The sequence below is a fragment of the Girardinichthys multiradiatus genome, chromosome 12 (genome assembly GCF_021462225.1).
Source record: "Girardinichthys multiradiatus isolate DD_20200921_A chromosome 12, DD_fGirMul_XY1, whole genome shotgun sequence".
NCBI lineage: Eukaryota > Metazoa > Chordata > Actinopteri > Cyprinodontiformes > Goodeidae > Girardinichthys > Girardinichthys multiradiatus.
In genome coordinates, this window is record NC_061805.1 from 16,528,114 (window position 1) to 16,534,685 (window position 6,572).

The 6,572-nt window shown below is 39.8% G+C and overlaps 1 long non-coding RNA gene across 1 annotated transcript; it reads left to right on the forward strand.

Annotated features, from left to right (window-relative positions):
* The first annotated feature begins 646 nt into the window (after positions 1-646).
* Positions 647-5,660, forward strand: LOC124878402. The gene is made up of 4 exons (XR_007040760.1): positions 647-847; positions 1,404-1,942; positions 5,181-5,273; positions 5,379-5,660. It is a non-coding gene; the product is annotated as an uncharacterized LOC124878402 (long non-coding RNA).
* Positions 5,661-6,572: the final 912 nt, after the last annotated feature.

Consider the following 6,572-nt stretch of genomic DNA (forward strand, 5'->3'; position numbering starts at 1 on the left):
TATCCAGCAACTATTGGCTGCATATGTAGTTGCACCAAGGTCAAAGTTAAAAACTGCTAAATTTGAATGGAGTACAGCACAAGGTTCAAAGTGATTCAATACACTTTACTCAACACAGCGCAAATACATGCAAATGAATGGATTTCAGAGTTCAGCACCATGAGGTCCAGGTCCCAGTTATGAGATTTTAGCAATCTCTGTTTGTGAACATGTTCCGATTTAAACACATAAAATAGAAAGACATTTTTTGTTGTCACTTTCTTTTTTGCTTACAGTAGTTATAGCACCACTATAAATAGCAATGTATCTGAATCAAGCTGGACATACCAGCAATGCTTGGAGCTAACATCCTTCAACCCAGACAAAGTGTTGGGTGTGCTGCTTTATACGCTGATGCTGTGGTGACTTTCTTGGGTTAAAATCTGACACAATAACGTAAGTAGTGGTGCTCACTATCCATTGACTAATGCAACAGTTGGTCACTGTGGTGACTAAAATGTGGACGGACATTATTGCTGACTATCTGCAAGAGATGGGACAGAAGCTGCAGTCGTCCCAAATGCAGTTCTGTCCTACATCTGAAGGAAGACTCTACCATGTTGATGGCCACATATTTTCATTTTGTTGTGTATTTTAGGCCCTGAAATGGACTGCAGACCTGTCTTGGGAGTATCTCCCCTCTGACCCATTGACCCTGACACCCTGCAAGGATAAAGCAGTCATTACTGTTGCATTACTGTTGCATGGTTGCTAACACAGATACTTAGTGCTGCAGACTAGGAAACACCTCAAGAGAGCTGCAGTTTTGGAGATGCTCTGACCAAGTTGTCTAGCCATCACAATTCTTGTGAGAAACCATGTTTTTGCCTGATTTGTTTATATTGTAGATATACAATTTATACTGTAGATATACAGTTTATAAGTTATTTGTTTACTGTTATTGTTGCATCAATAATGTAAATTCAAGTGAAAGAATTTAGTATTTAAATTGTTGGCTGTTAAAACAAAGGAGTCATTTGTTTTAAAACCGTGAGTAATCAGCATTGAGATAGAATAACAAACAGACCACATACGCAACTTTATATGAAGACCTGTGATCACTGAGAGAAAAGTATTTGCACTCTAACATTTTATTGCCAATAATTATTTACTTACGCGGGATAATAGATGTATTGTAATGCTAGTTTCCTATATGCAAAACAATTGAGAAGGTGCTTTGGAGAAGTAAAACAGAGGACTAAAGGGGATCACTAAGCTGGTAATTTTCACATTTGACAGTGATTTTATCAGAAAATCTTATGGATCTAAGTTTTCCCTTTGCTTAAAAAAATCTGTGCTTTAGGGAATTGTTTCAGCCATTTCCACTATGCCCCAAATAAACTTGGATCTTCTCCATCCATCAGGTGACTACATGGAAAGCTGACCTGCCATAAATTCACTCTGTGGGGATCATGACAGGGCTGGAGCCAATCTTCATGAAAGAAAAAAAATGGCATGAGGTTCCCATCCCCCCTCTCCCTGAGTCCTTTTTCCAGCCCCAGCTCACCCTTTACCCTCACTACTGGAGCACCTTCGCTCCCTATCTTCCTGCCTATCTCTCTGTCTATGCACCTACAAGGCTTTCTCTCTCTCCCTCTCTCTGTCTCTCTCTCTCTTTCTCCCCCTTTTCTCTCCATGGGTAAGCAGGTAATCATGAGCTGTCACAGAAAGGTGACCCATTAATGTGATGGATACGGTGTGAAAAACAAATGGTGTGAAACGTGTGGATTGCTGTCCTTACTGCACCTTGGCCTTTTGTTCTGTCATATCAATATCCACACAGGGCCTCATTACACCGCTGCACTACACAATGAGTGGAGCGCCAGGGTCAAGACTGTGCCACGCTCCCTTTGACTGGCTCCAACTGGGCTTTTCAGCTCAACCTCACCCAGAGGACTCCCAGGTAAACAAGAAGAGGGGTAGCCTCTTGGGCCACAGTCAGCACACATCACCCTAGACTAAAAAACAACCCCCCCACCAGTTCGGCATCCATCAGGGGCCCCTGCTCTGTTTACAGACATTACAGACAAGAGTCACATCAATAAATTGTTCAGGTTTAGTCAGTGCAGCTGTTATTTTTAAGGTGAAATTATTTTCCACTTCGAATTAAACTTTTGTACTATAATAGTTCAGATGTTTTATTTGATTGGTCCTTTTGAGATTACTGTGAGTCTAAAGAGTTACAAGTTATTCTTGAGTTATCTCTGCAAGGTCAAAACCACATGGTGATTGTATGTACTGTGGAGCTGTCAATGTTTTTCTGAGTTTTTGTTTTTTCTTTCCTGCAAATGCTCAGATTCCTCAGCTATAGATCACGTTTTCCCCAGACAATGGCAGCTCACATAGAGATAATTGATACTCTACATTGCCAGACTGTGTGTGAACAGCAGCGAAAGAATCAATAAGCAGGACTTTTATGAATGTGTATGGACTTCTAAATTGCTTCAGGCATACTGTAAGATGGGCACTTAGACTTTCAAAGAGCCATACGGTCAGTCAAGGTCAGGAATGGGCAGCAGAGAGAAGCTATTACAGTTCCAGCATATCCTGCTCTGTCCATTACACTTCACTGCTGTGGGTCAAGTACTTATTAAAGACTCAGGGTAATTCCACTGCCAAGACCTGTGATCTAGGTAAGAGCTAATCACCAATTAAGAGGTAACCTGGATTACAATGAGTTGGTTTTATGTGAAGGATTCTGTCTTATGGACCCTGGAGAACTGCTCTGAAGCTGAATCTAACAATTCAAATCATGCTGCATGCAAGTTAGGGTTCCTCTGTAAAGAGATAATTTAAGGTTTTTGAAGTAAGGTCTTGCCAAAGGGTTGGAAGCAGTTATTATCTCACCTGCAGTTGATAAATCTGATAACTCTGATAAATAGCATCTTAATTTCGTATAAATCCAAGTACCTTGGTCGAGGCTGAAGCTTACTGCTTGTTGGAGAGTGCTATGTTGACTTCTTAAGTGATGTCTTGAAATAACATGTACACCATTTAAACCCTGGAGTACCTGTCTGATATAACACAAAATACTAAGTGAATGCTACTTTATTTATTTTTACATTGCCTTTTCTCTGAGACAATTGCTTTGACTGAAATGTTTTACGTGTTACATTCTCATTATGCATTTCACACAGAAAGACCATTGATGATGACTCACCTCCAACCTACCTTTCTGGTGTAAATAATCATTGGCTTCTGAGTAAAAAACCAGCCAGTGCAAATATCATGGTGACTTAAAGGATTAGTTTCTGTGTTTAGAAGTGAGGCTCTCTGACGCTATTTCTTTAACAGAAATAGAAAGAACTAACTATTAAAAAATTCAAAATGAAAATGCTCATATCAATTGATACAACGCTTTGTTAGCCAATATTAATAACACAAAAGAGTGTTCTTAAGTTTGGTGCTGCTTGTTCCAGCTGTGCAACATCTGTGTTTCTATGTGAAGCTATCTGACTGTGTCAATCAGGCAGATCAGTTGCAATCATTCTGCACTACCTGAGCCAAGAGTAGAGTAAACTTTTGGATTTTGGACCAGTTTGTTAGTTAAGCATCAGCTTCAAAGAGGGTGTGTTTCTGTGCTTTCCAGACCCTATATTATATAGTTAAAATTGTAATTTCCGTTAAAGTCTGCTGACATAGCAATTCTTTTTATCTCATATTTATAGTTTGAGTTGTTTTATATTTTTTAAGTCAACTAAACCCTATATATCTCTGACTAGCTTGTTAGTCATCCACCACTCAAGGGTTTATTTACCTTTGCATGCGGTGAAATAAAATGTTTTTACTACAAGAAAAGGAACTATGACTGATAACTTCACAGAACCTCACTTAAACATATCCAAATTAGCTAAATGAAAGCTTTAAAAAAACATCATATAAGGTTTCAAAAACTGACATTAGCAAAACATAATCTTTTGCTTTAAACCTCTGGGACTGATTTTATACTAAATGAAGATTTAAGAGACTTTCTACTGCAGGTAAAATATTATATGCTTAAAAAATAAAAATAAAAAACATCACTACAAAATCCTGAGCTATCCCTTTAATGGATGTAACGTTTCCTCAAAAATGACATGTGAGAACAGCTTTCAAAATGTGTTTTTAGGGAACACTATTATGATGAATTAATGACTTTGTGACTTGTTTTGATTAGAAGGGAAACACATGCAGTTCATTTAGAAGGTCGAACCACACATAAACCACACCATCGTCCCTCCTGAGATCTACAGTGGTGGTCTAGTGGATACTTCAGATGAAATGCTAGTGCCTCTATTAAGGGCTGTGGTTATGGGCCACAGACTAATCTGGTATGACAAACTGGAGGTGTCCTCTTATTTCCAGACCCAGTGATGAATCGATGGCTGTAGTCTCCCATGCTGTCATGTCAGAGTGGAGCTGAAACAGATTGAGAGGAAGCAGACAGCTGATTGATGTTCAGGGCCTCTTCTCTCTCTTTTAAACCCACAGAATCAGTCCATTAGCCCTCCTCCCATTTGACCACCATTTTACAAAGGCAGCTTTCTGTAAACACTAATAATTGAAAATTACAACAAATCAGAACTCTAAATGGGAAAGGTAATTGCAGTTTTTATTTAAAATTTAACATTTGTACAAGTGTTGATCTATTAATCAAAAATAATTAACAAATGGCAGTTTGTATGGATGTTCTTGATACATTTTACCTCTTACTACATTTCTTTAGTGGGTTTAATGTTGAAAGTTTTATTTTAACAAATTAGACTAAATCTTATCAGCTTAACACAAAAAAATAGTAGAATATGAGACCTGTCAGAGAAATGACAGAGACAGCCACTGTGTTTAGACAGTCTTGAGGAAAACATTGTTCTTGTGTCGTAGATCCACTTTGCTTCTTTGGGGTGACATTTGTATGGGCAGAGTGGTGGTGTGAGAAACCGGAAAAGTGTGAGAATTTTAAATTCTTATTACCTCACAGTATACATAAATGTCAGAGTTTCATTATTTGATTAACCAGTTATAATTGATTTATACTATTTTTTATGAGTTTATACTGTATACTCTGGTGTTCATATTTAGGGTTTGTTTTATGACCTGTTATAACCCACTGTGTCACAATCTGTTTTTGCTACTCTGTGTAATCTTCCAGTCTTCCCGGAGAGGTTCTGCTGGTGGGCCTGTATCCAATCTTGGGCTGGAGCATTTTTAAGCAGTTGCAGGACAAGCATTCTTCAACTGATGCTCCACGTTGAGTGGTAACTCAAGCCTCCGAGATACCAAGCTCCCTAGTTCATGGTTGAAACTTTGTAAATTCTGTGCAAACATTGAATTAACCAAGCTCGTGTTTTTGTTGCTCTCAGGTCATATGGATCACAACCCTGGATTCACTTCCTTCACCTTCGGACAGAAACCCAGGACCTCATCTACCGGCTGCCTCTGCAAGCTCCAAACTAATCCTCCAGCCTGCTCGCTCTCCAACTTTCACTAGGAGTACACCTTCTGACTCTCCGGACTGCTGGCCGACAGGTTGTGCCCAAGACCCCCCCCCCCGAGATCAACTATCAGGAGATCGCAAGCCTGAGAACCAAGACTCTACGACCAGAGACAGTATTCTTTGAGAGAATTAAAGAGACAGTATTCTTTGAGATAATTAAACTTTTTGAACTTACCAGTGTCCTTGAGTGATTCTGCATTTGGGTCAGGAAAATCTCAGCTAATATGACACACTAAGTTCCTAACAGAGCTCAGAATTCTGAGCACTTCAAGTCCGGTGTGGCCAACTCCAATTTTCAGGAGCAGTTTCGACACGTTTTAGATGTACCTCTGGTTGAACACACCTGAAACAACTCAATTGTTTTTTGCAAGGGCTTGCTTAACTTTGAAGACATACTGAGGAGGTAGGTCAACCATTAAATCAGCTGTGTCGGAACAGGAGAACATATAAAATATGCAGGAAATCGGCTCTTGAGGACTAGACTTAACCACCACTGCTTTAAATCAAGGGATTCTTGAGATGTGGACTAAATATGTTTATTATCAATGAAGGACTAAAGAAATGATAGCACACCATGTAGGTGCTGTGTCCCCCCCCAGGAGCACACACACACACATACACAAACTTCAGCAATCCCCCCTCTCTCTGCGATGACCGCATCCCCACTGTAATGCACCTGTACATGTGTGAAGGACATCCCAACCGGCAGGGCTATCACAGACACAATCTCACAGCACTTTAATAACTTTGAGAGCGGTCAGCACCCTGTGCTTTAATAACACTCGCTGTCAGCTACCCCCACACTGCGCAAAATTGTCTTGTTGGAATTCTTTATGGTGGAGGCCAAAGAACTCTGGTGATGGGGATGGAATATAGCCACACTCCACCCGCCTCTAGCTCTAAATGGCTTTCCAAGAGTATGTTGTTATCTTCGTCTCAAGACAAACAGGAGAGAAGACTGGCACTTGCATTGTGATGCAGCAGCAAGTTTTTAAAATCGATACCATTGCTTTTGAATAAAAGGGTTTTTAAAGGAGAATTCCTGTGCTCATGTGCACAT